The 21,940-nt window shown below is 44.3% G+C and overlaps 1 protein-coding gene across 2 annotated transcripts in view; it reads right to left on the bottom strand.

The window, feature by feature from the left end:
* Positions 1-21,940, bottom strand: part of GJC2 (gap junction protein gamma 2) — a 60,021-nt gene that overhangs the window by 22,362 nt on the left and 15,719 nt on the right. The window contains exon 1 of one of the 2 annotated variants that reach the window (XM_066584863.1): positions 14,304-14,454. The exons of the other annotated variant lie outside the window; for it this stretch is intronic. The gene's annotated coding sequence lies outside the window, so the exon portion shown is untranslated. Of the gene's footprint in view, positions 1-14,303; positions 14,455-21,940 lie in introns of those variants that run through there. 2 annotated transcript variants of the gene reach the window in all.

The raw sequence follows: 21,940 nt of genomic DNA, 5'->3' as shown, positions 1-21,940 counted from the left end.
CCCTCTGTCTTACTCCAGGTTCCTATGTCCCATCCTTCAGACACCTATTTCCTCCTCTGTACCAGTACCAAACTCATCTGCCCATTCTCCAGACTTCTCTGTTCCTCCAACAGACCCCTCTGTCCCAACCTTCAGACACCTATGTCCTCCTCTGTACCACTTCCAGACTCATCTGCCCGTTCTCCAGGCTTCTCTGTTTCTCCTGCAGACTCTTGTCTTCCTCCACACTCTTCTGTCCCTCCTCCAGACCCCTCTGTCTCTTCTTCAAACCCTTCCATTTTTTTTCAGAACCCTCTTTCCTCCTCCAGACTCTTCTATCTCTTTTCCAGATTCCTTTGCCCCTCCTTTGTCCCTCTGTATCACTCCAAGCCCTTCTGTCTCTCCTCCAAATCTCTTTGTCACATCTTCCAGACACCTGTCTTCTCTGGACCCATGTGTCCTCCTCTATACCCCTCTGTCCCTCTTCCAGACTCCTTTGTTCCTCCTTCAAATCTCCTTATCTTCCTCCACCTCTGTTCCCACTTGCAGACTCCTGTCCCTTCTCCGGAACCCCTTAATGTGTTTGTGTCCTCCTCTATATCCCTCTGTCCCTCTTCCTGACTCCTTTGTTCCACCTTCCAATCTCTTTATCCTCCAGACACCTTTGCCCTCTCTGAACCCCTCTGTCCTCCTCCGGACTCTTCTGGTCCCACTTCTAGAGTTTTCTGGTCCTACTTGTAGAATCCCCTGGTCCCACTTCTAGACTCCTCTGGTCCCTTATATATACACTGTATATCTACACCTGATGTGGCAGCTGAGGAGGGTGAAGCATCGTAAAATTGATCCAGTAGAGTGTTACCAGTTTTTTCTTAAAGCATCATGAGACACTCCTGCATGTCACTCCAAGTATGTGTCACCTACTCACCGGTCCTTAGACTTGACAAAACAGGGAAGACCCTTGAATGAGTCTATAGGTGTCATGTAGTCCATCAAGATGGGCTAGTAGAGAACTGAGCATCAGGACTAATTTGTATATAGCACATACTAGACTGCAATGCCCTGGTGGTATAGTTGGGGCAGTTTAGGGGGTGACATTAGCTTACTATTACATCATATGATTGTACTATTATAGGATGTCCAGCCTGGTGAAAGCTCTTAGGCTTGGTGTACTCTAGCCATAACCGCAAGTTGTGCCGAGAGACTCTGGCACAACTTGCATTGGAAAGCAGCAGTCCATGTGCTGTCCGATATACGCAGACACTACATGTTGCCATGCACTGGCATGTACTGTTCATTGTCCATGAAACAGGCAGCAATTGGACATGCCAAGAGATTTCTCACGCAGACCATCAGACTACATGTAAAAGCATTCATGCGTATAGCCCCATAGGCTATAATGGGGGCCGTGTGCTTTTCGGGGAATTACACAGACGTCACACAGTCCTAAAATGCGTTAGTGTGCCAGAGCCATTAAAGGAATTAACATCGGATAGTTAAGTGCAACATTTATAACATTTCTTCTCATCTCAGTTGTCTCAGTCTGGCTTCCGACCCCAACACTCTACAGAAACTGCCCTTACAAGGGTATCAAACGACCTACTATCAGCCAAATCGAGGGGTGACTACTCCCTACTGATCCTCCTCGACCTCTCCGCAGCATTTGACACTGTTGACCACAAACTCCTCATCAGGATGCTTCGCTCCATCGGCCTAAAGGACACTGCTCTCTCCTGGTTCTCCTCCTACCTATCTGACCGCTCTTTCAGTGTCTCCTTTGCTGGCTCTACCTCTCCTCCTATTCCCCTTGCTGTTGGGGTCCCCCAGGGCTCGGTCCTTGGCCCCCTCCTTTTCTCTATCTACACAGCCCCTGTTGGACAAACCATCAGGAGCTTTGGCCTCCATTACCACCTCTATGCTGATGACACCCAGCTATACACCTCTTCCCGTGACATCTCTGCACCTTTCCTCCAAAACATCACCAACTGTCTGTCTGCTGTCTCTAACACTATGTCCTCTCTCTACCTAAAACTAAACCTCTCTAAAACTGACTTACAGGTGTTTCTTCCTTCCACTAACCGACCTCATCCCGACATCTCCATCTCAGTGTGTGGCGCCACCATAACTCCCAAACAATATGCCCGCTGCCTTGGGGTCATATTCGACTCAGATCTCTCATTTACCCCCTACATCCAATCAGTAGCCCGAACCTGTCAGCTGCACCTCAAGAACATCTCAAGAATCCGCTCTTTTCTCACCATAGACACGCTGAAAACGCTTATTGTTGCCCTCATCCACTCACGGCTCGACTATTGCAACTCGTTGCTGATCGGCCTCCCCTGCACCAGACACTACCCTCTCCAATCAATCCTGAATGCGGCAGCCAGGCTCATATTCCTGTCCAGCCGCTACTCGGACGCCTCTGCCCTGTGCCGGTCACTGCACTGGCTGCCCGTTAAATATAGAATTCAATTTAAACTCACTACCTTCATCCACAAAGCCCTCCACAGTGCAGCGCCCCCCTATATTGCCTCCCTCATCTCCATCCATCACCCAGCCCGGGCTCTCCGCTCGGCAAACGAAACTAGACTGCACACCCCTCTAATTCGAACTTCTCACTCCCGCCTCCAAGACTTCTCCAGAGCAGCACTAGTCCTCTGGAATGCACTACCAAAGAACATTCGGGCAATCCAGGACTCGAAAAACTTCAGGCGTGCTCTAAAAACGCACCTCTTCAGGGATGCATACCGCATTCTCTAAACAAACTCCTCTATACACTGCCTGATAACATGCTCCCTGACCTACTGACCACAATCCCTGCTAGCCATCATAAACCGCTCCTGTAGTCATATTGATCCTGCCGTCGCGTAGCTAAATGTCTGACTGTTGTCTGTATATAGCATCCCTCACTCTCCATCACGCGATACTGTGCACACCTCCAGCCATTTTACCTTCTGTATCACCCCATTACTTGTAGTATGTAAGCTCGTTGGAGCAGGACCCTCACCCCTATTGTTTTCACCAACTGATTACGATTGTAACTGTGGTTCTGTAATGTTTGTACTTTTGTCTTTCTGTATCCCCCCTGTCTATGTAAGCGCTGCGGAATATGTTGGCGCTATACAAATAAAGATTATTATTATTATTACATAGACTTAATACATCATTCTGCTTCCGCCACTCAGGGGGTAGACTGCATATACACTTATACATGTACACAATGTAACTACCAGGCCATTTATTTAACGCCAGTGTTTTACACTCTGGCTTCAGCTAAATGCTGCTGGAGTTGCAAATGTATTAAGAGCGCCAAATTTAATAAGAGGTACAAGCCCCTTAATGCATTTGTTGCATCTTGAGCCCCCCGCTCGGCTCGTTCTGAAACCTACACTACGTAAATCCTGGTGTAGAGCTCTGCTATAATGTGACAGACCACTAGCAGCCCTGTCTGATACGCCAAGCCCTGGCCACTTCTTACGAAACTAGCAAGGGTGTCAAAAATGCCGAAAAGTCTGAAATTTTTGCGGAAGTAGGACTTTCACAAAAAATGTCCATCTTTTTCCACCAGAATTCCAGCATAAACACATTTATGACTTCATCCCAACGTCTTTACGTAATATCCAGAGCTGCAATCACAATTGTATTATTACTCCTAACACCAGTCACATCCAGATCAGCAGTCACATGCAGGCACCCCAGCTGACGTCCTGATAATGTGTGCTTTGGGATCAAGCCGTGCTTTAACCCTCTGGATATACGTTAACAAGAATGTTCCCTTTGACTGGCAGTCAGCGGTGATCCTGAAATGTGGAGGAATGGAAAGATAAAGACTATTAGGAAGTTGCAAAACTTTTAATTATACCACTGGCCCTTTAAATTCTAAAATGATGGTAATGACCAGTGAGAGTTAATCCCTCTGAGTCAGAGAACACGTATGAGGATGGCGGCTGTGCCAGGCAGAGCAGGAAGGATGGAAAATCAGGGTAACAGCGAACAACGCTAACGGGTCAAAACTTTGTATCTGGCAGATCGCAGCGTTAAGATGTATCCGGAGGCTTGTACGCCCCAGAGCAGCCCGAACCCCCAACGCGTGAACCTCCTGACACTTCTCAGCATTCCACATATCCCAAAATCCCTGCCATCTGCCCCAGCCGGGTCCTTCCATGTAAGGAGAAGAACAATCACTGCAGGAGGTATGAGGTTCCGTCATACCTCGCACCTTTCCCCAGTATACCCCCAACTGTTCCAACTGTGACCGAGTTTATTGCAAGTCCAAGTGCGTTTTATATCAATTTTCGCATTTTTAACGTGCAAGTGTTATCAGAATATTATCCAATTTTCGCACGCAACAAAAAATAGAAGTTGGCCCAATTGATAGACTTTAAAACTCCCATTGAAGTCAATGGGTGTATGAAAAAAATGAAACGTAAAATGTATGTCATGCGAGAACGTTCCATTTTTTAATTGCACCCATTGAGTTTAATGGGTGATTCTGGTGCACGAATCGCACTGGAATGGGACATTCTGTGATTTTTTTTTTTACGAGCACCATCAGCCAATGATAAATGGTACATGCGAATAAACACACTGGGGAAAACTTACTAAGCCCGGCATTTCCAACGCTGGTCTTAGTATAATTTTCCCTGGCGCACAATGCGCCTAACACAGAATTGTAAGCCACGTCCGACCTGGCGTACATTTTTGGCACAATTTATAGCATAAATTACGACATAATCTCCTGGCGTAAATTACTGTAAGTTACACATAAATCTGTCGGTTCGGAGCGGCCACGCTGCCTCCTGACAAGGTTGCCAACTTTCTACAAAAGTGGTAAGGCCGGCAGAAACAGCAGAAAAGTCACAAAAAAGTCACACACTCCTATGCCAGAAACTGCTGTAAAAGACTTTATGAACGTCCCCACCCCTTTAATGGGTCCGAGTTCTGTTCCAGCTGTGTCAGCTTCACACTCAGACGATAAAATCGCTCATGTGACAAAAGGTACCCCTTGGACAAGCCTTCCCAGCAACTAGCACTCTTGTGCTTTTACACAGCGGAACACCGATAAATTAGTTACTTGTAACTCAGTCTCTTGGCGGCCACTTGTGTACAGGATGGACAGATTCACCTGAATTTGCTGTTTCCAGCAATAATTTGGACGATAATCATCTTATGTTAAGGTAATGTAAGCATTATACTTCAGTAACAGCTATTCATCTATTACTCCTGACAACCAGCCTCTATATCATGTCTGAGAGGTAGTCACAGCCCCGCCCCCTGTTACTGACATCACTGGTATAATATAATTACACTGTGATCAGACATGAGATCCACACACCTTATACTACAGTAACAGCTATTCATCTATCACTGCTGACAACCATCCTCTATATCATGTCTGAGAGGTAGTCACAGCCCCGCCCCCATTACTGACATCACTGATATAATATAATTACATTGTGATCAGACATGAGATCCACACACCTTATACTACAGTAACAGCTATTCATCTATTACTGCTGACAACCAGCCTCTATATCATGTCTGAGAGGTAGTCACAGCCCCGCCCCCTGTTACTGACATCACTGATATAATATAATTACATTGTGGTCAGACATGAGATCCACACACCTTATACTACAGTAACAGCTATTCATCTATTACTGCTGACAACCAGCCTCTATATCATGTCTGAGAGGTAGTCACAGCCCCGCCCCCTATTACTGACATCACTGATATAATATAATTACATTGTGATCAGACATGAGATCCACACACCTTATACTACAGTAACAGCTATTCATCTATTACTGCTGACAACCAGCCTCTATATCATGTCTGAGAGGTAGTCACAGCCCCGCCTCCTGTTACTGACATCACTGATATAATTACATTGTGGTCAGACATGAGATCCACACACCTTATACTTTAGTAATGGCTATTCATCTATTACTGCTGATAACCAGCCTCTATATCATGTCTGAGAGGTAGTCACAGCCCCGCCTCCTGTTACTGACATCACTGATATAATTACATTGTGGTCAGACATGAGATCCACACACCTTATACTTTAGTAATGGCTATTCATCTATTACTACTGACAACCAGCCTTTATATTATGTCTGAGAGGTAGTCACAGCCCCGCCCCCTGTTACTGACATCACTGATATAATTACATTGTGATCAGACATGAGATCCACACACCTTATACTACAGTAACAGCTATTCATCTATTACTGCTGACAACCAGCCTCTATATCATGTCTGAGAGGTAGTCACAGCCCCGCCCCCTGTTACTGACATCACTGATATAATTACACTGTGATCAGACATGAGATCCACACACCTTATAGTACAGTAACAGCTATACATCTATTACTGCTGACAACCAGCCTCTATATCATATCTGAGAGGTAGTCACAGTCCCGCCCCCTGTTACTGACATCACTGATATAATATAATTACAGAGTGATCAGACATGAGATCCACACACCTTATACTACAGTAACAGCTATTCATCTATTACTGCTGACAACCAGCCTCTATATCATGTCTGAGAGGTAGTCACAGCCCCGCCCCCTGTTACTGACATCACTGATATAATATAATTACATTGTGATCAGACATGAGATCCACACACCTTATACTACAGTAACGGCTATTCATCTATTACTGCTGACAACCAGCCTCTATATCATGTCTGAGAGGTAGTCACAGCCCCGCCCCCTGTTACTGACATCACTGATATAATATAATTACACTGTGATCAGACATGAGATCCACACACCTTATACTACAGTAACAGCTAATCATATATTATTACTGACAACAATAAAGTGCTGGCAGTGACTACCCTGTGTTTCGGGTCTGGAAGGACACGTAATGCTGCTGCTCTCTCAGATGGCCGCAGGAAGGGAGATTGACGTCCATTGTCCGGCACAGGAAACGCTTCATGGTAAAGTGAGGAGTGCGACAGACAATGGGCGGCAAATCTGTGACCCCCATATTTATTTCTATGTGAGGGACCCGCCTGTCAGCTATCTTGGTACAGACAATGACCTTCTCAAGAGTCTAGAAGCAGCCACAGCCCTGGGTACAACTATCTGCCCTTAAAGGGGAGTTCCTCTTTCCAATCCTCTTAAAGGGTCAGTGCAGTCCTATGTAAATAAAGCTTGATCACTGTTTAATACAGAATTCTGCAACTTTCTAATAAACATTGGGTGAGATTTAAGAAAACAGCTGCATGGGCTTATTTACACGAACGCATTTGTGCTGCGTATTGCGCACAATGTGTGGTGATTAGAACCCGCTGATTTTAGTGGGTTTGGTCATGTGCAATTTTTGCAGCAGGTCTTATTTTGGTGCATAATTCGCACTATTAGCCCATATTTAACTTAATTGGCCATTGAAATCCAAGCCTCCATGCTGGCCACATCGCAGTTGAAAAATGCCTTAATGGGAAAAAGCAGCAATCAAGTCAAGGCCAAAATTCACGTTTTTTTAGACCATTCACATAAGTGGCTGGGGTGTATATACGCCGCAGCGCGGAAAACCTTTGGTCAGCATAAATTCTTGGCTTGGCTTCTAAGGGTTAACTAGAGCCAGCTGTAATGTTTTTCGCAGCGTTGGACGCTGCTAAACTCCCTCCCCTCCCCTTTTTTTGCAGCTCCCATAGGAGTCTATGGGAGCTTCCAGTGTATATCAGCCAAAAGATAGGGCAAGACCTATCTTTTCCAGAAATGGAAAAGCGTTTTTTTCCTGCCCATGAGCGGAAATCAAATGCAATTTTCCGCTCATGGGGGAAAAAAAAAATAAAAATCACATGCTCTATTTTGAGGCGGATTCCGCGTGGACGGCTTCCATTGAAGTCAATGGAAGTTGTCTGACCCGCGGCCCTTCCGCAATCATCATTGCAGAAAAGCCGCGGGATCCACGTCATTGTCTAGCGACAGCGTGGCATAATCGGCACAGGGGCGGATTCCGCTGTGGCATCCTCATGCAGAATCCGATCCGGCCGTGTGCATCCCGCCTAAATCAGAGAAAGAAATCAAATGCAGCTATGAGCTGGCACAGATGTGCGCTATAATTCACGCCAGTTTCTGCCGTAAATTACAGTAAATCTGTCCGGCAGGCGATGGAAGCCCTCGTTTTCTTCCATTAAACTCCGCCCATTCGTTTGCAAAGTGGCGACAGCAGTGCAGAACAGAGAGAAAGTTGCCATTTTTTGTGCAAAAAAATATGTGCACCAAAATGTTTACTTTTTTAACACCAGAAAATTGGTGCAAACTGCATAATAAATTCCCCCCTACTGGGATTCGGTTCCTCACCATTAAGGTCTCTGCTTGCTGTCATTGAATAGTAACATTCAAAGGCTCTGAACCCTTCTCTCAGCTGAGGGTTAGCTACAATGTATCAGTGTAGTATAGTTCCCAATAACTGAATTCCCAGTGTATATACCCATACTAGTCAGGTATGGTGGTGGGGAGCTCCTGTGGCTGGGGGGCGATGCAGGATCCGGGGTCTCATACGAGTCTCTGTCCTTGTCTCTTTTTATTGGGAATCATTTCGTGCATGGTTCCCGCGGTGGTGAAGGTCAGACCGCGCCAGCAGCTCCGTGTGACTGTCTGCTGATGGTACTGAGCTCAGGGCGATGCTTGGCTACTGGTACGGTCATATGCCCAGGACAGATATATATACAGAGAGGAGCAGCTTAACCCCTCAGCTCCCAGGAGGCCTACATCTGTAGAAGGCCGACCATAAAAGGGGCAGCAACTTCAGGATAACCATCTGTGTGTCCTATTAGAGCATATAAAAGGGGGTCCCTATCCAGAATCCCTACAGTGGCTGAAAAGAGGGGATCGTATCGAAAGTTTGATTCTGAGAGGAGAGACACCCCTGAAAATCACCTCGTTACTATTTTATATGGCAATACAATAATGGGGGGATGCAGCACTACACCCCAACATTATGGAGTAGATCACATCTAGATTGAATCACCATATAACATCTCTGCAGCCTTCACTGATCCTGTAGTAATCAGGATCCATTACATCTTATACTCCAATCACCTCCAGAGCTGCAATCACAATTCTACTGTTACATCATGTCTTGCAAAGGTGAGATTTTAGCTTGCACTGTAAATGCAAAATCCGCTGCGAGAATGCTGCAGCATTTATGCTGTGTGTGAGGCTGCCCTTAGTTTTGATAGCATGCATTCTTGATAGGGTATCAGCAATAGAATGCAGCTCTGGTTAGGACTGGAGGATTGGTCATAATGGTTGAACCCTTGCAGCAATGTCAGCAGACAGGACCTCGCACCTCCCAGGTCTCTCCCTGTTCTGCTCACTGGTCATTGTGATTTTCGAGTCTCTACACCTGGCAGCGGCAGACAGGAAGACCCCTCCCAGGCTGCACTGTTACCCGCAGCAGGATCACCATTGTTTCTCGTGCCCTCCTGACAATGGGATGAGCTGTGAGTACATGAGCCGCCATTCCTGCTTATCTCTCAGCACTTGCGGTATACAATAGGACAGCATTAGGATGGGCTAATGGTTTCCTTGGGGTGACACGTGTAATAAGTGCATTATGTAACTGCGGTCCGGGTCTGTTTATAAATCCAGCATTCCAGGAAAAGTCCAAGAAAACATCTCCACACCGGCTGCTGCTCATCTTCCAGGGAAAACAAGAAGGATTAGGAGGGGAGAGTCCAGAATAACAAAATGCTGAAAGGGGGATGTGACCCATGCAAAGGAATGGCTGCAGAGGGAGAATGAGACCTCATATAATGGACCTGACACAAGGGAAATAAGACTCCATACAGGGGACTGGCCATGGAGGAAAATTAGATCCCAAACACTGGACTGGTCAAGGAAAATAGTCCTTGTACAATAAACTGGCATTGGGTGAAAATTAGCATCACATAGGTGACTGTCTCAAGCATGCAAAATTAGGCCCTATATAGTGGACTGGCCATGGGTGAAAAGTAGACCCCATAGATTGGAAGGGGCAAAGAGGAAAATGAGACTCTGTGCAGCAGACTGGACATGGGGGTAATGAAACCTTAAATAGTGACTTCATACAAAAGACTAGCTGGGGAACAGGGGGAATGAGGCCTCAAAATGGACTGAACACAAGGGACATAAGACTCAATACAGGGGACTGGTCATGGGGAAAATTAAACTCCAAAAAGTGGACTGGACATAGGGAAAAACAGACCCCATACAATGGACTGGCAATGGGCAAGAAGTAGACATGACACAGTTGCCTAATTTTACACTCCTTGGACAGTCCTCATATAGTGGACTGGCCATGGGTGAAAATTAGATCCCATAAATTAGACTGGGCATGGGGTAAAATGAGACTACATGCAATGGACCTGCCATGGTGATAAGGAAACCAGGGCCAGGGGAAAGGGGACCTGATATAATGGACTGGACGCAAGTGAAATAAGACTCCATTCAGAGGATTGGCCAAGCAGGAAAATTAGAGTCTATACAGTGGACTGGTCATGGGGGGAAAACAGACCCCATAAAATGGACTGGCAGTGGGTGATAATGAGACATCATATACAGTATTTGGCTGTCTAAGGGGTGTAAAATTAGACCTCAATACTGGACTGTCCATGGGTGAAAACTAGACCCCATAGATTAGTCTGGGCATAGGGAAAAATTAGACCCCATGCAATAAACTGGGAATGGGGGCAATGAAACCTCAAAGTTGGACAGTAAGGAGCAGAATTTGACACCATACAATGAACTGACCAGAGGCAATATGAGACCCTATATACTAGACTCCCCATTGGGGATATTGTGATTTCATAGAGTGGAAAAGGAACAACATGACGCCAAACAGTAAACTCACTGGAAAAAGGTCATGAGACCCCATAAAACATGATAGATCTATGAAGGTAAAGAGAGGATCTTCCAAGGCAAAAGTTAGGCCACGCCCATTTACATAGCTCCTCCCCATCTCACCACGACAGCCACGTCTATAGAATTTCCATACAGTGGAACAGAACACAAGCCGGGTGCTGAGCCTCTGCGTCATCTGAAACTTAATTTCTCCCGGATTATCCCATCTATCCTTAAAAGGAAAAACCTAGAAAACGAGAAATGAGGAAACTTCTGTCTCCGCTGCACGTCTTCCTTGTCACGCAACACTACATTGTGGCCACGACGCCAACCCCACTGCGGACATCACCCTCCTACATCATTTACCATCGGAATCGCTCACAGTATTCAGACCAATGCCAGAAATAATCACCGTCTTATGCTTTAAGATCTCTGCTTGCCCTCATTGAATAGAATCATTCTTCCTCCAGATCTAATACTTCTCACAGCTGAGAGTTTGTTATAATGTTTCAGTGTTGACAATCCTCTGTGAGCCAAACACAACAGCAACATAAATCTTTCTCCTGTACTGCTTGTTACAATGTATCAGTTTGGTGTCCAGGCTGTTTATCTAACAGAGGATTGCCTAGACTGGATACAACTATAGCAAACCCTCAGCTGCCAGAACTAAATTTTCTGAATGTAGATTAAACAGTTCTCATTCACTGATGGCAAGCAGAGATCTTGAAAACGCAGAGGATTTAAAAGATGAAGTGTTCTAGAGATTTTTGTGGTACGGCGATGATGTTTCATTTCCATATAGCAGTTCTAATCTTTAATGTGAACAGTCGTTGTGGAATTACTACTCCAGCGATTGTCTCTATCTAGTGGAATTACTACTCCAGCGATTGTCTCTATCTGGTGGAATTACTACTCCAGCGATTGTCTCTATCTAGTGGAATTACTACTCCAGCGATTGTCTCTATCTACTAAGTTCTCCTTCACACAGCCGATCACGATTTTGTCCTGAGAAAATCTTGGCAAAATTGCGTCTTTCTTACGATTTTTGAGTGTCAGCGGAGCTTCTTCCTGAGAATACTCTTGTATCACATTGCCGCCTGCGATTTTCTCACGCGAAAGTCAGTAGGAGCTTCTAATGTTAAAATTACATTGCGAGTTCGTGCGTTGTGATAAAAAGGAGTCTCCGTAGGGAAACATGGGAGCTAAAAAAGCAAAATGCAGGAAGATAGGAGATGGCGCAGTTTTTTTTAACTTCATACTGCATCAGTGAAAACATCGCAAATTAGAATGAAACTATTGAAAATCACTGACCTCATAATTCAACGTTTTCACTCACTCTCGCATCGCGCATTTTTATTTCCAGTGTGAAATTCAGGCTGGGTTCACACAGCGCAGGTTTGCCGCAGAAATTCTGTCTAAAATTTTGCCGCAACAAATCCGCCTGCGGCCGCTAGTCCGGGTGTTAGCCGGCCATGTGGACAAGATTTTTTAGAAATCTCGTCCACACGGGATGGCAAATCCGTCGCAGCAAACCCGCAGAAGCCGGCGCTGCGGCGGGAATTCGCGTGCCGCAGCATGTCCTTTTTTTTTAAAACTCCGCTGCCGTCGCGCTTTAAGGGAGCGCCGGCCACAATGGAAAAGCGAGCAGCCAAAACCCACGATTAAGTGCAACGGATTTTGAAGCAGCGCTTTCCCGGTGGAAATGTTACATTTTTTCGCTGTGGCCCAACCGCGAGATTTCCACCAGGACTCCGGCATGTGAGAACCCAGCCTTAATATGCAGACACCGGAACAAATGTTCTCTATGAGCGAGACCAGAAGACCTATAGACCCGGGTCAACACCGTATGCCAACAAGATTGTATGGAATGTTGTATGGATGTAAATGACACAAATGTAGATTTATGTAGGCAGATCCTATGAATGTAGATTGTACTGATATAGATTGTATGAATGCAGATCGTATGAATGTAGATTGTACTGATATAGATTGTATGAACATAAATTGTTAGATAATGTAAATTTAGATTAATCCTTTCCACTCCACAGTCTGACGTCTGAAGATATTCTGATTGAAGCCTGTACAGCTTCGATGTCAGAAGACGTCCGGCAGGGTATTCTTACTGTATATTACTGGCTGCTCTGTTGTTGGGGGCCTCTCCAGCATGTCCCATACTGCAGTACTGGCTCTAGCCAGCAGATGGCGCCATTATATAAGGGCCTGAATCCAAAATTGGATTGCAAAGGGTTAAACTGATGAACAGCAGATTTTATGAAGGTAGAATGTACTGATGCAGATTGTATAAGTGCAAATTGTACTTATGTGGATTGTATGAATACACATTGTATGTAGGCAGATCCTATGAAGGAACAGTCATACAATCTACATTCACATGATCTGCCTCCATATGAATTGCATTAGTACAATCTACTTTTGTACAGTTTGCTTACATACAATTTACATTCGTACAATCTACATTCATATGATCCACCTAAATAAATCTGTATTTGGATAATTTACATGCATTGGACCACTGTATATTATACTGAGGTCGATTGTATGAATATAGATTGCTAGATTGTACGAATTAGGGCCGCATAACGGGGTGAAACAAAACCATTTATTTCAATAGTTTCATTTTGACTAGCGGGACTCTCACCCGAAAAAAAGAGAAAACCCTGTTCATGCGCAACTACTCTCCATAACGGGAAGCGTATCTTCGCATACAGCTATGTGAAGCCACCCTCAGATTGTGTAGATTGTGCAACTGTATATTGTATGGATGCAGATTGTTAGAGATTGTAGGAATTTAGATTGCAATGATGTACAGTAGACTGTATGAAGGAAGATTGTAAGAAGGCAAATAGTACAATTTACATTCATGCTAACGTATGTTCTACTGATGTAGATTGTAGGAATGTAGATTGTATGAATGTAGACTGCACAGATGTAGATTGTATGAATATAGATTGTATGAATGTAGACTGAACAGATGTAGATTGTATGAATATAGATTGTATGAATGTAGACTGCACAGATGTAGATTGTATGAATCTAGATTGTATGAATGTAGACTGAACAGATGTAGATTGTATGAATATAGATTGTATGAATGTAGACTGCACGGATGTAGATTGTATTGATGTAGATTATAAGAGTTTTTATTGTATGGATCTGAATTGTATGAATGAGAATTGTACCAATTTAGACCTTATGAATGTATGGATATTGTTTGTTCCCATATACTTGGTCTTTAAAGACACCATAAGTGTAACAATATACAATTGACAATCGATCTGATGATAAAATTAGACAAGGACCAATACCTCCACAAACAAAGCAATATATAACTGCACATAAGATTATTGACCCCAAATAACGCCCTCCTGGTGAAATATCATTAACAAGCCCAGATACACGGAGCATGAGTCACACAGACCAGGAGTTATTACAGACCAGAGACATTATAAGTGTACATACTCAAAAGTCGCCTTCCATGGCTCCTGCAGCCTTCTTCCAGGTCACAGACCTCCAGATCCTCACAATGTCCACAGGCTGAAGAGTAAAGTCTTGAGGAGTTTCCTCTGATCTATGGATTTCCTCTGGACGCCCCTCGTAGGGTGAGGGACGGGGAATCTGAGTCACTGTTTCTACCCTCCCCAACTGCTGAATCACATCTTTATTTTACAATCGTTCTCTTCAAAGGAAGCACAATAATCTACAAGGAGACGTCTTATTTAAGGTCTGCGGTGGAGAAGTCTCCAGGAAACGCCACCAAACAAGTAGCCAGAGTAATGAATGTTGTGGGGCAGTGAAATCCCCAGAGAGATGACCACTGTATAGACTCATCCCAGAAATATGGGCTACAGACCTGTCAGTCCTATGTAAATGAGGCTTCATCATCATCATCATCATCATCATATAATGAGAAGTTCAGAAACTTTCTTGTAGACTTTATATCTTACCATTTTCAAAACCTCTGCTTCCCGCCAGTGAATTGGTCTCACTGATTAGATGCCTCACAGTCAGCTGTATTTTGGGAAAGTATGGTAGCTGACAGCCAGTGATCAATCCTCCTGCAGTGCCTCCACAGGATAGATTAAGCATTACATGGCTTCGTTAAAAATCAGTGTTTTTTCTGAATAATGTACAGACTTTCCAGGTGCTTCGGAAAGAAGAATGCGCTCTCCATTCCAGATAATAGATGAGGGTCCTGAACAGGAAACCCCCCTCATTAACTCCCTAATTAATGGGTCCAAACCAAAAACAGTAACACCACCAGTTTCATCCAAGTATTGTATCTATGTACAATAAATTTATTCTCTGTCCCGGACTCAACCAGAAATGAACCTGACTGAAAACTGGCAGATTGTGCAACCCATTCAACTCTCTATTATATTATACACAGGTGGCAATATTATAGTAGTTATATTCTTGTACATAGAGGGCAGTATTATAGTAGTTATATTCTTGTACATAGAGGCAGTATTATAGTAGTTATATTCTTGTTCATGGGGGGCAGTATTATAGTAGTTATATTCTTGTACATAGAGGCAGTATTATAGTAGTTATATTCTTGTACATAGGGGTCAGTATTATAGTAGTTATATTCTTGCACATAGGAGGCAGTATTATAATAGTTATATTCCTGTACATAGGGGGCAGTATTATAGTAGTTATATTCTTGTACATAGAGGCAGTATTATAGTAGTTATATTCTTGTTCATGGGGGGCAGTATTATAGTAGTTATATTCTTGTACATAGGGGGCAGTATTATAGTAGTTATATTCTTGTATATAGGGGGCAGTATTATAGTAGTTATATTCTTGTACATAGGGGGCAGTATTATAGTAGTTATATTCTTGTACCTAGGGGGCAGTATTATAGTAGTTATATTCTTGTACATAGGGGCAGTATTATAGTAGTTATATTCTTGTACATAGGGGGCAGTATTATAGTAGTTATATTCTTGTACATAGGGGGCAGTATTATAGTAGTTATATTCTTGTACCTAGGGGGCAGTATTATAGTAGTTATATTCTTGTACATAGGGGCAGTATTATAGTAGTTATATTCTTGTACATAGTGGGCAGTATTATAGTAGTTATATTCTTGTAAATAGGAGGCAGTATTATAGTAGTTATATGATTGTACATAAGAGAGGAGTATTATAGCAGTTATATTCTTGTACATAGAGGCAGTATTATAGTAGTTATATTCTTGTATATAGAGGCAGTATTATAGTAGTTATATTCTTGTTCATAGGGGGCAGTATTATAGTAGTTATATTCTTGTACATAGGGGGCAGTATTATAGGAGTTATATTCCTGTACATAGGGGGCAGTATTATAGTAGTTATATTCTTGTACATAAGAGGCAGTATTATAGTAGTTATATTCTTGTACATAGGGGGCAGTATTATAGTAGTTATATTCTTGTACATAGGAGCAGTATTATAGTAGTTATATTCTTGCACATAGAGGCAGTATTATAGTAGTTATATTCTTGTGCATAGAGGCAGTATTATAGTAGTTATATTCTTGTACATAAGAGGCAGTATTATAGTAGTTATATTCTTGTACATAGGAGCAGTATTATAGTAGTTATATTCTTGTACATAGGAGCAGTATTATAGTAGTTATATTCTTGTACATAGGGGGCAGTATTATAGTAGTTATATTCTTGTACATAGGAGGCAGTATTATAGTAGTTATATTCTTGCACATAGAGGCAGTATTATAGTAGTTATATTCTTGTGCATAGAGGCAGTATTATAGTAGTTATATTCTTGTTCATAGGGGGCAGTATTATAGTAGTTATATTCTTGTACATAGGAGCAGTATTATAGTAGTTATATTCTTGTACATAGGGGGCAGTATTATAGTAGTTATATTCTTGTACATAGGGGGCAGTATTATAGTAGTTATATTCATGTACATAGGGAGCAGTATTATAGTAGTTATATTCTTGTACATAGGGGGCAGTATTATAGTAGTTATATTCTTGTACATAGGGGGCAGTATTATAGTAGTTATATTCCTGTACATAGAGGGCAGTATTATAGTAGTTATATTCTTGTTCATAGGGGGCAGTATTATAGTAGTTATATTCTTGTACATAGGGGGCAGTATTATAGGAGTTATATTCCTGTACATAGGGGGCAGTATTATAGTAGTTATATTCTTGTACATAAGAGGCAGTATTATAGTAGTTATATTCTTGTACTTAGGGGGCAGTATTATAGTAGTTATATTCTTGTTCATAGGAGCAGTATTATAGTAGTTATATTCTTGTACATAGAGGCAGTATTATAGTAGTTATATTCTTGTACATAGAGGCAGTATTATAGTAGTTATATTCTTGTGCATAAAGGCAGTATTATAGTAGTTATATTCTTGTTCATAGGGGGCAGTATTATAGTAGTTATATTCTTGTACATAGGAGCAGTATTATAGTAGTTATATTCTTGTACATAGGAGCAGTATTATAGTAGTTATATTCTTGTACATAGGGGGCAGTATTATAGTAGTTATATTCTTGTACATAAGAGGCAGTATTATAGTAGTTATATTCTTGTACATAGGGGGCAGTATTATAGTAGTTATATTCTTGTACATAGGAGCAGTATTATAGTAGTTATATTCTTGTGCATAGAGGCAGTATTATAGTAGTTATATTCTTGTACATAGGAGCAGTATTATAGTAGTTATATTCTTGTACATAGGGGGCAGTATTATAGGAGTTATATTCCTGTACATAGGGGGCAGTATTATAGTAGTTATATTCTTGTACATAGGAGCAGTATTATAGTAGTTATATTCTTGTACATAGGAGGCAGTATTATAGTAGTTATATTCTTGTACATAGGAGCAGTATTATAGTAGTTATATTCTTGTACATAGGAGCAGTATTATAGTAGTTGTATTCTTGTACATAGGGGGCAGTATTATAGTAGTTATATTCTTGTACATAGGGGCAATATTATAGTAGTTATATTCTTGTACATATGGGGACAGTATTATAGTAGTTATATTCTTGTACATAGGAGGCAGTATTATAGTAGGTATATTCTTGTACATAGGGGAAAGTATTATAGTAGTCATATTCTTGTACATAGGAAGCAGTATTATAGTATTTATATTCTTGTACATAGGGGGCAGTATTATAGTGGAGATATTCTTGTACATAGGGGTCAGTATTATAGTAGTTATATTCTTTTACATAGGGGGCAGTATTATAGTAGTGTTATTCTTGTACATAATGATAATTATTCTTACGCAGCCGTCTTGAAGTCTGGGAATACCGCATAGAGGTACACCCATTTGTTTTCACATGCAGCCATCTTGAAGTCTGGGATTACCAAGTGGACGTACTCTCAAGTCTGCTTCTTTACCTGCACTGCCAATTTGGTGTAAATTGTACCATCATCTGGAACTTGTGTTCAGTAAAGTTTTGCCAGGCCCTGACTGTTCGCAGGTATGTTACTGTTGTCTGCGGCTCCATTATTAACGCCAAGGGTTATACCAGTGGGTAACAGAACGGTGGAGTCACCCGTGACATCTACTATCCCTGTCCTACAGTTTATTAGGCATCCCAATCCCTGAGGGTGTCCGGAAGAGTCCCAGGGCTGCTCTGGCAGAGGCTACATATGTCCCTTCGGGAGGAAGCGTGGTAAGTGCCACAGTGACAAGTGACCACTCTTCCCTCCCAGCTCCTCAACGTGTGCCTTGTGTCTGGGGTCACACTACGGGACGCTGCACTTGCATAGTGTTATTACCAGTAGATTACTATGTATAAAGCTGTTATATGGTCATTGTATGTCGGTATTACTTGAGCAGTAATGTTGTATTTACATTGCTAGCACTGCTATTTAAGCATTGTGCAGGATATTTTTTTGCGCTGCATGGAACTTGTGGCAGAGTATAGCATTGTTTTTCAGAGCTGTATGGAAGTATTATTTGCACAACATACAGTATCGCACTACTATTTAAGCAGTATACTGTATGGCACCTACAATTAAGGTTCTTTGAGATGGGATGATTGTCATCCTAGTGGTTGTCGCTCCGATGCTTTCACACACAAGCGATAATCGTTCAGTGAATGGAGGCGACGCGGGCTGGAGATCTCTTCCAGCTTCCCACCTCCATTCACAGTAAGCAGGCAGTCGTTCATAGATCAATGACTGCCTGTTCACGCAGGCTGATCGTCGTTTGATTTTTATGCCTGCCAAAACGAAACACCGAAAGATAAGCAAACAAATCATTCGTTATTGAGTCGCTGGCAGGTTTACATTAAATGATTATTTTTCAGATTTGCACGATCCAACGATAATCACTCCGTGTAAAAGGGCCCTTAGACACTGTTTTTTATAGCCAGTTATGCCCTACACAGCAGTATACTATAGTAGAGGAGTGCCTGCATACAGCACTTGAATGGATGTAAAGGCACACCCCGGTGTATCTGATGGTGACCACACTTGTCTGGAAGCTACGTGAGGACCTGTATTCTTGGAACTGGTAATAGTGGTGCACATAGAACAAAGGGGCCTCCAGCAACCACATACTCTTCTCTGTGGCATGTATGCCCATGGGCACATTGCTGAATCTGCAGTTATGTATGTACAAGGTATTTTTACTGGCACTTGGACCATGTCGCAGCACTTGCCGCCTCCACATGTACTATGAAATCATGAAGATGCAGCAGGATTTTCAGACAGGAATTAATCCAAAGAACTCACTGTGGTGAACCTAATAAGATGCATCCTGCCACTTATTTTCTTTCTGCAGAGCTTTATCCCCCCACCCTTTTCAGTTGATGAGGGCGTTTCCGAGGAAGCACCTCAGGTTAGTAAACTCCAGCTGCGGCTCCGTCACCGCATAAGGGCCTCCAGGACCGCGGCTTGTTGCTAAAGACAGAAGAACTTGTTGTCCTTGGCTACAGGGGATTGGCTCTGTTGTCCATCTCATAACTTATCCCCCTTCCCTGACTTTCCCCAGGAGTCTGTATAAGTTAAATATAGTTCTTGTCTCTATATATAGCGCAGAATAACAGGAAGGCCCCTTATCCTATTGATCTGTGATCTGTATCAAAATCCGGAACCTCCTGGAGATTACTTTATATCACGGTAAGATCGTAGCCTGTGATGAGATGTAGGAGGAGAAAAGGAACAGCCCTAAAAGAAGTGTAAGAGGAGCAGGGGCAGCCGAGAGAGGCACGAGGGGAGCAGAGGCAGCCGAGAGACGCACGCGGGGGGCAGAGGCAGCCGAGAGACGCACGCGGGGAGCAGAGGCAGCCGAGAGACGTACGCGGGGGGCAGAGGCAGCCGAGAGACGCACGCGGGGGGCAGAGGCACCCGAGAGACGCACGAGGGGGGCAGAGGCAGCCGAGAGACGCACGAGGGGGGCAGAGGCAGCCGAGAGACGCACGAGGGGGGCAGAGGCAGCCGAGAGACGCACGAGGGGGGCAGAGGCAGCCGAGAGACGCACGAGGGGGGCAGAGGCAGCCGAGAGACGCACGAGGGGGGCAGAGGCAGCCGAGAGACGCACGAGGGGGGCAGAGGCAGCCGAGAGACGCACGAGGGGGGCAGAGGCAGCCGAGAGACGCACGAGGGGGGCAGAGGCAGCCGAGAGACGCACGAGGGGGGCAGAGGCAGCCGAGAGACGCACGAGGGGGGCAGAGGCAGCCGAGAGACGCACGAGGGGGGCAGAGGCAGCCGAGAGACGCACGAGGGGGGCAGAGGCAGCCGAGAGACGCACGCGGGGGGCAGAGGCAGACGAGAGACGCACGCGGGGGGCAGAGGCAGACGAGAGACGCACGCGGGGAGCAGAGGCAGACGAGAGACGCACGCGGGGAGCAGAGGCAGACGAGAGACGCACGCGGGGAGCAGAGGCAGACGAGAGACGCACGCGGGGAGCAGAGGCAGACGAGAGACGCACGCGGGGAGCAGAGACAGCCGAGAGACTACGCGGGGAGCAGAGACAGCCGAGAGACTACGCGGGGAGCAGGGACAGCCGAGAGACTACGCGGGGAGCAGGGACAGCCGAGAGACTACGCGGGGAGCAGGGACAGCCGAGAGACTACGCGGGGAGCAGGGACAGCCGAGAGACTACGCGGGGAGCAGAGACAGCCGAGAGACGTACGCGGGGAGCAGAGACAGCCGAGAGACGTACGAGAGGAGCAGAGAAAGCCCACAGACATACGAGGGGAGCAGAGACAGCCGAGACATAAGTAAGACCTCATTTACGTGGGTGGAGGGGATTTTGCGGTCGATTTGAGTGCAGTGAAATCTGCAGTACTTAAGCATTCTATTGAAAGCTGTGCAAAACTGAACCTTAGTTCATATAGCGTGATTTTTTTGTACATAAACTTTAAAATTTTCCATTGCGAAAAACAAAAATTGAAGTTTCATTTCTTGAAGCAATTCCCACACAAAAACCACATATGGTGGCCACACTTGTCTGGATCCACGTAAAAATTCTCACCGGAACTCAGAAGCTCGGCCTCACAGTCCTGCCACGGATTGAACTGTCAGATCCACATCAGAAAAATCTAACAAGGATCTGGTAGTTATATGTGAACATGCCCTAGGGGGAGCAGAGATAGCAGAGAGAAGCAGAGACAGTGTGAGAAGTTGGGGGGGGGGGGGGGGGCAGAAACAGCGGAGAGAAATGTTTAAGAAGTGTAGGGCTGGGTTCACACAGCGTAGAAATCCCACGGAAATCTTGTGGAATGTCCGCAGTGGGACCGCACAAAAATTCTGCGAGGTTTCCGCAACAGAAAAGTAGCTTCAAAGCATGCGCTGTTCTGCGCCAGTTTGAAGCGTCTTGTCCACTTGTATTCTACTGTGGCCATCTCTCCCCATAGAGAGAAGAGAGCCCACAGCGGAAGCGGCGATGCAATTGGAATTCAAAGCTGCAGCATGTCCGTTTCAACAACAGACTGTCCACAGTGTGTGGACAACATTTTTGCAGATCTCATCCACTAACTCTTAGGCTTAAGATTGTCCGCAGGGAAATTCCGCCCTGTGTGAACCCAGCCTAAGAGGAACAGAGACGGCAGAGAGAACTGTGAGGGGAGCAGAGACGCAACAATCAGTAAGGATGACTCTGGGGTCCAC

This window comes from Eleutherodactylus coqui, chromosome 12, assembly GCF_035609145.1.
Source record: "Eleutherodactylus coqui strain aEleCoq1 chromosome 12, aEleCoq1.hap1, whole genome shotgun sequence".
Lineage (NCBI taxonomy): Eukaryota > Metazoa > Chordata > Amphibia > Anura > Eleutherodactylidae > Eleutherodactylus > Eleutherodactylus coqui.
The sequence above is the reverse complement of the archived record's forward strand: the minus strand, read 5'-3'. Positions and strand labels throughout refer to the sequence as shown.